Consider the following 11,047-nt stretch of genomic DNA (forward strand, 5'->3'; position numbering starts at 1 on the left):
GGCATGCTACCAGTGTTAAAGACTGCGATGGAGCTCCGTATGCCACGGCAAACTGGCTGACACTGACGGCGGCGGTGCACAAATGCTGCGCAGCTAGCGCCATTCGACGGCCAACACCGCGGTTCCTGGTGTGTCCGCTGTGCCGTGCGTGTGATCATTGCTTGTACAGCCCTCTCGCAGTGTCTGGAGCAAGTATGGTGGGTCTGACACACCGGGGTCAATGTGTTCTTTTTTCCATTTCCAGGAGTGTATGTTTGTAATAATTCAGTGCTGCGATGTGCTGTTTCTGTTACGGCTGTGTCAGTGTCACTTGTAAAAATTTATTGGTAAAATGAACATTGGCAACGGCCTTGCCGCAGTGGATACACCGGTTCCCGTGAGATCACCGAAGTTAAGCGCTGTTGGGCGTGGCCGGCACTTGGATGGGTGACCATCTGGGCCGCCATGAGCTGTTGCCATTTTTCGGGGTGCACTCAGCCTCGTGATGCCAACTGAGGAATAGTAGCGGCTCCGGTCACAGAAAACCATCATAACGAACTGGAGAGCGGTGTGCTGACCACACGCCCCTCCTATCTGCATCCTCATCTGGGGATGATACGGCGGTCGGATGGTCCCGATGGGCCACTTGTGGCCTGAAGACGGAATGCTTTTTTAAGACGAACATTAATCATTGTTTTTCAAATGATTCTAGATAGGTAAATGTTTTGAAGATAGCCATTAATATGCGCGACCTAACAATTTGTGTTTGTATAACAATTTTATGTTTTGTTGTTGTCATTTATTATATTGACTGAAACGCTTTATAAAGTTGCTTTGATACTCTTTTACTTAAAGATCGACGCTCCCATTGCGTGCGGACGCCCTCGTAAATATGAAGTTTGACACTAGCTTCCTCGAACATTCCCTGTTACTACAGTTGGCTATGTTTGCCTTCAGTTGAAGTTTGACTTGTATAGTGAGCATATGTATATTGTGACATATATCTACCACCAATGAGGGATGCATGTATTGCCAATTTCAGGTACTTGTCATAACTTCAGACACTTGAAGCGTAGGTACACCTTAAGCAGACAGGTAATTACCGTTCATATTTGTAATTTCATTTCTGTATCTTACTCTTCACTTACATATTTTTAATGTCGTAGCCTCAGTAATTCAGACTTGATAATGAACCAGTTGGTTCGAAAGTAGTTACCTAAATACTTGTACCACAACTGTGACGGATTTTTAAGAAACACTTCAGGAAAATTACTGTTTATAACAAATTACATCCTCCCGCTATGGTGCACAGCACTAGAATGCAGCCACCCACTCAAGCGCTCTGCTTATAAAATTCGGAGAGGACGAGGAGAAGGAGGAGGAGGAGGAGGAGGAGGAGGAAAGGGATATTGAATCCTAGTGATCCAGAGAGTGACCTTCATTTTCCCACTAGGAGACCACGTAATCAGCTCCTGCAATTCCTCAACGGTGGGTAGAACTTATTCAAGTCAGTACATCTATTTCGTGTACCACACACTTGTGCATGGGCAGGGCCCCCTGATGTCCATGTCAGCGAAACTTCATACTCATAGTCAAGGTAATCAAGTATGCCCAATTGCATTATCTGTAAAATGATACCGGAACTCCATATTAGTGGATTAAACTGTGTATATTCAATCCTGTGCTGGTACCAGAAGTGCCTCAGGTGCATGGGCAGGCCTGGGGGGCAGAGGGATTACCTAGAATATACCTCACCCAACTGTAGAACCTGATACCACCTCCTAAGGTGAAGGTCATCTAGTGTACCCAACGCTGGAAGGGTTATCTGATAACCATAAATGATGCATCGCCTAACGTTTCCTGGTCGAGAACGTTAACTGCTCTCCTACCTATCCACTGCGGAAAATTACTGAAACCTTGGACAATGTGTAGAAATACCGTTATTTTACCACAGTGGATGTACAATGTCGGTGTCACGAAGGGATTACTGATCCAAAACAGAGTTTTCGGCTCTATTTGGTGCCCAGCAATATCATCGCTTGCCATTCGTTTTGTGATATGAATCGCTGAGTTCCCAACGCTGAAGCCGCTGCCTAGACGATACCACTGTGTTCTCCGGGGACAGCGAGGAACACCTGTTGCATTTTTGACTATCCACGAGAAATGCCCCTGTGGGCGCTTTTGTACCACGACACTCGGGTTCGAATCCATTGCCCTCTGCCTGCTGTACGCCTGCTGCGGGCACATTGCTCTATGCTTGTTTATGACTGTTAATAAAGGGCGTTAGCAACAAATTGGCTGCCCAAATCATATGTACCTCTACCCACCTTCAGCGGACAACCGTCCGCCCACCCTTTCCTATCGACACCAATTACAAAACCTATGGGGAGAGTTGTAGGCAGAAAGTAAAGTTCTGCCAAGACCTACGAGCATCTGACAGAATGAGTTCTGGCTGTTCTGATAGCTCATGGTGCAACGGAGGCTATGCTGGGTATTAAGAGATGAAATAACCATGTCACTAGCGAATGTTTATGATTGAGATAGGCTGTACAAACATGGTGATTCCAGCATTAAGTTCAGAGCTTTCATATTACTATGAAAACATAATTCCAGCTTATCTGTCTCAGAGTAACTGATAATTTCTCCTGGGACGTTTCCTGTAATACCAGCTACATTCTGCTTATCTTACTGTCCTAAATTATTCAATAATGTATGAGTGATCAACGACAGTATTAACTGATAGCGAATAGTGTGAAGAATTTATAAATGGAAAGTACAGTACTGTGGTTGTTGTGCAGTATGTGGAATATACACAACAATGCGCCTTTCACTTACAATAATGAATTTGTTCTACGAAGAAGCGACGGAAGAATTAGTTAAGATGATTAAGCATTTCATTAGGGCAGTGATCGCTGTCACAGTCAGTGAGTCACCAACTGCCTATAGATGATGGTCTGGCGTTACTGCTCTCTAACATACAGAACTGTGTCCCGTGGGAAAGTCTGCTTGCACAATAGCACACAGCAATTGGGGGCGCGTGGTATCACTCTTCAAGATTTATTTTCTTAGTAACGTAATTTGTCACTCGAAAAGGGCTAATATGAAGAATGTTATGTTTACTCTCTAAATGCTGTGGCAATCAAACGGTGTAGTGAGAGAGGGGCTATGTCTCAAAACTTGAAGAACTGAGTTTTTGTCATTTCTTGTACTCTCCTGACCTCTGTCATCTGTCATGGGAAGTAGAATGACGTGGCATTCTTCCAAGTTTTCTGCAGTAGAGTCTTTAAGTTCGAAAATACGTCGTCGTCATCATTTTCAGTGAGAGGAGGAGCTACGTAATTCAGTGATGTTGTCTGCTATGTCGTTGGCACAGTTATCGACACAGGAATGCTATGAGTTGTTACATAAAATTTATGTACGAGAAAGGTACGTTTTATGTAATGTTTGATGTTACATCTCTCTTCTTATATGCACACTTCTCCTAAATTGTTATTTTGACCCACTGTGAATTGTGTATGTTACGCCAGTATTTTAATAATGGAAGTGATGTTTCTAGTAGCCCTGATATACAAATTTCAGAGGAACATAGATGTTTGTGTACCAGAGAATGTTGAAAGTGGTTGCAAAAAAAGTATTTCTAATCGAGAAAAATAGGGCACAGAAAATGTAAAGAAGAAAAGAAACAGTCAACATATATATGTGAGTAATAAACCAATAAAAAGTGTCCGGTAAACATCAGAGACCTGGGTGTGACTGAAAAAACAAATCAGATAGTTCTAACCTCAACTGGTGTAGCTATTCATGCTAGATGACTATCCCAAAAACATTAATTTGTGAGTTTTACAAGCTGCAAAACTACACCATTCAACCCGTATAGCTCACTGGTATCAGTGAGCGTAAGAAAATGCAGTTGGAGCTATGCTAAATAACGTAATGATGTTGCAGTGTGTAGAAGAAAGAACTGTTATACTGGTCACGTGATAACGGATACTGGTGATAAGCTTGGAATATTATTGAAATCCTTTTTGTGACATATTGGCTCTTTCTCGGAAAAAGAGTGTCAACAGCTAGAGGAGACAGGGAAGCGCGTCGCTGGTGAAGATGCAAACGCTGATGAAACACGAGAATCATATTCGCATTAGAAAATACTACTAAACTTTAGTTGCGCTACGCATAGGTCACAATGAAAATTTGTGTACTGGCCGGGTCTCGAACCCAGTTATTTCCCTTGACATGCATGTACATCTGAAGGACATTGGTCTAAATGACATTGCAAAGTACGTTAGAATTACACACTGCAATACAGTATTTCACGCATAATAACTGGGCCTAGACTTTAATCACACGCCTCTTCCTGCACGGGACTCACAGTATCAGTGAGTGTATAGGATGTAGACGAAAGCGCTGGCATAGGGATATTTGGGTCGATACGGGGAGCGTGCTCGGGTGGCCGGGGCGGTCAGGGCGACGGCTAGCGTCAGGAGTAAGATTGAGGTTCGAGTTCCGGCCCGTGTACAAATTTTCATTGTCGCCAATGCACAGTGCAGCCTTAGTTTAGCAATATTTGCAAACGTAAATATTATTCTCGTGTTTCATCACTGTTTACATCTTCACCGCCCGCCGGGGTGGCCGAGCGGTTCTAGGCGCTACAGTCAGGAAGCGTGCGACCGATACGGTCGCAGGTTCGAATCCTGCCTCGGGCATGGATGCGTGTGATGTCCTTAGGTTAGTTATGTTTAAGTAGTTCTAAGTTCTAGGGGACTGATCACCTCAGAAGTTAAGTCCCATAGTGCTCAGAGTCATTTGAACGTCTTCACCAACCACACACTTCCCTGTCTTCTCTAGCTGATGACACACTTTTCCAAGGAAGTGCCAATACATCGATCACTGGAGTGATTGTTCCTTTAGACATGCATGAATGTCTTAAGGACCCTGCGAAGTACATACACTCCTGGGAATGGAAAAAAGAACACATTGACACCGGTGTGTCAGACCCACCATACTTGCTCCGGACACTGCGAGAGGGCTGTACAAGCAATGATCACACGCACGGCACAGCGGACACACCAGGAACCGCGGTGTTGGCCGTCGAATGGCGCTAGCTGCGCAGCATTTGTGCACCGCCGCCGTCAGTGTCAGCCAGTTTGCCGTGGCATACGGAGCTCCATCGCAGTCTTTAACACTGGTAGCATGCCGCGACAGCGTGGACGTGAACCGTATGTGCAGTTGACGGACTTTGAGCGAGGGCGTATAGTGGGCATGCGGGAGGCCGGGTGGACGTACCGCCGAATTGCTCAACACGTGGGGCGTGAAGTCTCCACAGTACATCGACGTTGTCGCCAGTGGTCGGCGGAAGGTGCACGTGCCCGTCGACCTGGGACCGGACCGCAGCGACGCACGGATGCACGCCAAGACCGTAGGATCCTACGCAGTGCCGTAGGGGACCGCACCGCCACTTCCCAGCAAATTAGGGACACTGTTGCTCCTGGGGTATCGGCGAGGACCATTCGCAACCGTCTCCATGAAGCTGGGCTACGGTCCCGCACACCGTTAGGCCGTCTTCCGCTCACGCCCCAATATTGTGCAGCCCGCCTCCAGTGGTGTCGCGACAGGCGTGAATGGAGGGACGAATGGAGACGTGTCGTCTTCAGCGATGAGAGTCGCTTCTGCCTTGGTGCCAATGATGGTCGTATGCGTGTTTGGCGCCGTGCAGGTGAGCGCCACAATCAGGACTGCATACGACCGAGGCACACAGGGCCAACACCCGGCATCATGGTGTGGGGAGCGATCTCCTACACTGGCCGTACACCACTGGTGATCGTCGAGGGGACACTGAATAGTGCACGGTACATCCAAACCGTCATCGAACCCATCGTTCTACCATTCCTAGACCGGCAAGGGAACGTGCTGTTCCAACAGGACAATGCACGTCCGCATGTATCCCGTGCCACCCAACGTGCTCTAGAAGGTGTAAGTCATCTACCCTGGCCAGCAAGATCTCCGGATCTGTCCCCCATTGAGCATGTTTGGGACTGGATGAAGCGTCGTCTCACGCGGTCTGCACGTCCAGCACGAACGCTGGCCCAACTGAGGCGCCAGATGGAAATGGCATGGCAAGCCGTTCCACAGGACTACATCCAGCATCTCTACGATCGTCTCCATGGGAGAATAGCAGCCTGCATTGCTGTGAAAGGTGGATATACACTGTACTAGTGCCGACATTGTGCATGCTCTGTTGCCTGTGTCTATGTGCCTGTGGTTCTGTCAGTGTGATCATGTGAAGTATCTGACCCCAGGAATGTGTCAATAAAGTTTCCCCTTCCTGGGACAATGAATTCACGGTGTTCTTATTTCAATTTCCAGGAGTGTAGAACAACACAGGCACTGCAATGTAACATAACAGTGATGAAGTTACCAATGAACTTAATACAACCCAACTTGGAATGACTCATGCAGATAGACGTGGAATACGTGGCAATGTTAACCATAAAATCAGTAAACTCGCATTGGACATTATGAAAAAGGTCCGCGATACGGAAGTTATTAATCACGGAAAGACAGTAGTTAAAAAGTATACAAGGTAAGTGTTGAAACAGTGGCTGAAATCTATCATCTGTATGAAAAAGAATGCCAAGGCTCAGGAGTTTTATCCGTAAAATATGAAAAGTGTGTTGAAGTTTTCAATACTGATTTTAAGAAAGTTACCACACACAACCACGTGTGCAATTTCCGATGAGTGTGCTGCTTCTACGATAGATAAGTTTCTTTTTAATGTTTTACCACACCAACTTAATCCAGAAAAAGCACACTCTCTCTTGAATGAATACACAAATACTTTTCCCCATGATGATTTCGACTACTGTGTAATCCCCTATGATTTAAAACAGCCACTGCCAACTCAAAAAATTCCAACAGTGACATTGTCCTACCTAAGACAGTTGTGGGTATATAACATTGGCTTCCACATATATAGTTCCAGTACAGGTATTATGTGTATATGGGCAAAACATACTCTCTTAATGGGTTGCTAAGATATTGCATGCTGCATCGTGGAAGTTCTCAATGATCCTTATGCTACATATTCACCCAGTTTTTCATAGTGTTTACAAAAACTAAATACCACTGAAACCTTGGACAGTGAAGATACATCAAAGGGGATATGAATTTCTTTGTGTTTTGATATGTAAGTCTCGTAACATGATTTACAATCAGAAATAAGAATTTAAGCCTGGATCAAACTATGTGAAATGATGTTGTTGTTGTTGTGGTCTTCAGTCCTGAGATTGGTTTGATGCAGCTCTCCATGCTACTCTATCCTGTGCAAGCTTCTTCATCTGCCAGTACTTACTGCAACCTACATCCTTCTGAATCTGCTTAGTGTATTCATCTCTTGGTCTCCTTCTACGATTTTTACCCTCCACGCTGCCCTCCAATGCTAAATTTGTGATCCCTTGATGCCTCAAAACATGTCCTACCAACCGATCCCTTCATCTAGTCAAGTTGTGCCACAAACTTATCTTCTCCCCAATCCTATTCAATACCTCCTCATTAGTTACGTGATCTACCCACCTTATCTTCAGCATTCTTCTGTAGCACCCCATTTCGAAAGCTTCTATTCGATTCTTGTCCAAACTGGTTATCGTCCGTGTTTCACTTCCATACATGGCTACACTCCATACAAATACTTTCAGAAACGACTTCCTGACACTTAAATCTATACTCGATGTTAACAAATTTCTCTTCTTCAGAAACGATTTCCTTGCCATTGCCAGTCTACATTTTATATCCTCTCTACTTCGACCATCATCAGTTATTTTACTCCCTAAATAGCAAAACTCCTTTACTACTTTAAGTGTCTCATTTCCTAATCTAATCCCCTCAGCATCACCCGATTTAATTTGACTACATTCCATTATCCTCGTTTTGCTTTTGTTGATGTTCATCTTATATCCTCCTTTCAAGACACTGTCCATTCCGTTCAACTGCTCTTCCAAGTCCTTTGCTGTCTCTGGCAGAATTACAATGTCGTCGGCGAACCTCAAAGTTTTTACTTCTTCTCCGTGAATTTTAATACCTACTCCGAATTTTTATTTTGTTTCCTTTATGTGAAATACCAGTATTAAATGTTGGTTTTCCATACAAAAAGTTTACCACAGTTTTTGTAGATGTTCATAATAAATTTTTTTCTTACATTGGCAATTATACAGGGTGCCCCACCTAAATCTGCCACTTCGTACGTTTCCGCTAGGAAATAAAATGTGAAAACTGCAGTTGGCCAGGGATGCACATAGGTTAGGTGCTCAAAGAATGGGAAGCAATGCATAATCCATAAAGATCAAGAAACACCACCTTCACCACAAAGTTAGGCTTTTTTAAGCGGCACGTGTACATTTTTCCCACAGAAATGAAAAACAGAGGTACTGTTAATGATGGGAGACTTAGTTTCATTGTTCTAAACCTCATAAATTCTGAAATGTTAGACTTTGAAGGATGGCAAGGCGCCGCGGTTTCTGCAGTAATGCGAAGAGCAAGGGTTGGCTGCACTGCCCTGCAGCGAGCTGTAAACAGACCACAATCAGAGCACACATTCCACGTACAATGTTCACTCTACTAGTATCTCCTGCTCGGTCCTGCTGTACTGCTGTCCGTGTCAAACAGAAAAACACACCACGATGCATTTCATACACGTTTCGGACAGTGCTCTCCCTGTTTTGGTGTGGCTTGTGACATTAGTGGCCGTCTCGTCGATATGCCGATCTTAAGCAATGAAGAATGGCTCATATATGATGTTAATCTACGTTACATGTCAGAGAAATGCGACGACAGCTGCAGCAGTGTACACTGAACACGATCCATATCGACGGAGACATTCACGTCGTACCTTTTCCAACACATGCACAAGTCTCATGGAAACAGGCAGATGGGCACGCAAAAAGCGTCACGTACAAACACAGTAACTAACAATGACAAAGAAATTGCTGTGGCTACTGAAGCAGCCAATCCCGAGGTGAGAGTACGACAGATGACATGCTGTTCTAGAATAAGCCGTAGCAGTGTGAGGAGAATTTTGCATAGCCGTACTTTCCATCCGTATCATATCTCACTCCACCAAGAACTGTATGGGAATGACTTTGAATCCCGCAATGAATTCTGTCGTTTTGCACTTCAGCGGTTGAAAGGTCATCCTAACTTCCGATGTGATACGTTGTCTACCGATGAAGCTTGTTCACAAATCATGGTCATGTCAGTTTGCGAAAACGTACTACTGGTCTGTGCAAAAGCGCCACTTGCTTCACGCATCTGCTCATCAACGACAGTCGGGTGTCAATGTTTGGTTCGGCATCATTGGTACCAGCATTGTACGACTGTGGCTGTATTGGGGAACGTCACCGAACTTCACTAATTCCCACTATACCTAACTTTAACCTATCCATTTCCCTTTTTCAATTTTCTAACCTAGCTGCCTGATTAAGGGGTCTGACATTCCACGCTGCGATCCGTAGTATGCCAGTTTTCTTTCTCCTGATAACGACGTCCTCCTGAGTAGTCCCCGCCCGGAGATCCGAATGGGTGACTATTTTACCTCCTGAATATTTTACCCAAGAGGACGCTATTATCATTTAACCATACAGTAAAGCTGCATGCCTTCGGGACAAATTACGGCTGTAGTTTCCCCTTGCTTTCAGCCGTTCGCAGTACAAGCACAGCAAGGCCGTTTTGGTTAATGTTACAATGCCAGATCAGTCAATTGTCCAGACTGTTTGCCCTGCAACTACTGAAAAGGCTGCTGCCCCTCTTCAGGAACAACACGTTTGTCTGGCCTCTGAACAGATACCCCTCCAGTGTGGTTGCACCTACAGTACGGCTATCTTTAACGGTGAGGCACGCAAGCCTCCCCACCAACGGCAAGGCCCATGGTTCATTGGGTGAAGGGGGGGGGGGCGGTGGGAGGAAGCGGTTGTATATAATTTCTAAATATGGAGCTATTGTAACAGCATACGCTGAAAGGAACTTGACTGGTATACAATCTGGACCGAAGGCCTTGCCTTTGTTAAATGATTTAAGCTTCTTTGCCACACCGAGGATATCTATTTCTATGTTTCTCATCTTGGCAGTTGTTCTTGATTGAAATTCAGGAATATTTATTTCACCTTCTTTGGTGAAGTAGTTTCGAAAAACCGTGTTTAATAGCTCGGCTTTAGTGGCACTGTCATCAGTGGCTTCACCGTTGTTATCGCGCAGTGAATGTATTGACTGCATTTTGCCACTAATGTGCTTTATGTATGACCAGAATCTCTTTGGGTTTTCTGCCAGATTATTAAAAGCATCTGGCATTGAAGTACGCGCTATATTTCTAACTTCTGCAAAACTTTGCCAGTCGTGGGGATTCTTCGCTCGTTTCAATTTAGCGTGCTTTTTTCGTGGCTTCTGCAACAGCTGTCTGACCCGTTTTGTGTACCTTGGGGGGATCAGTAACATGACTTATTAATTTATGCGGTATACAAGGTGGTTCGTAAGCTCAAAGGAGGCCATCAAATGATACTACACGTGACCTCCAGCCCGCCATCTTGGATGGGGCGGGGGGCAACTTCTAAATCTTAAATATAAACACCCATATTTTATTGCAGATTCAGTCGTTCCATAAAAAAGTAATCAAGTTTTGTCTGAAACATTTTTAAACCATTGACAGACGTCGCTGAAATCGAGAAAAAAGCAAAATTGGGGAAGAACTCTGATTTATTTAGAATTATCCGAGAAAGACGCATCGATTAAAAATGTGCACCAATTCTTTCGTTACGCCAAATTAAGCTATTTTTGTACAAAATGTACTGAATCCTACTTTTAGCGTTACGCAGGAACAACGATATGGACGTAGTAGAATGATGTTCCCATGGGGTACTTCATTAGTGTGAGTCCAAAAATGGTTCAAATGGCTCTGAGCACTATGGGACTTAACTTCTGAGGTCATCAGTACCCTAGAACTTAGAACTACTTAAACCTAACTAACCTATGGACATCACACACATCCATGTCCGAGGCAGGATTCGAACCTGCAACAGTAACAGCG

General features: G+C 44.6%; 1 pseudogene; it reads left to right on the forward strand.

The window, feature by feature from the left end:
• Positions 1 to 340: 340 nt before the first annotated feature.
• LOC126472086 (5S ribosomal RNA) lies at positions 341 to 458 on the forward strand (annotated as a pseudogene).
• The last annotated feature ends 10,589 nt before the right edge of the window (positions 459 to 11,047 follow it).

The sequence above is a fragment of the Schistocerca serialis genome, chromosome 3 (genome assembly GCF_023864345.2).
Source record: "Schistocerca serialis cubense isolate TAMUIC-IGC-003099 chromosome 3, iqSchSeri2.2, whole genome shotgun sequence".
Classification (NCBI taxonomy): Eukaryota; Metazoa; Arthropoda; class Insecta; order Orthoptera; family Acrididae; genus Schistocerca; species Schistocerca serialis.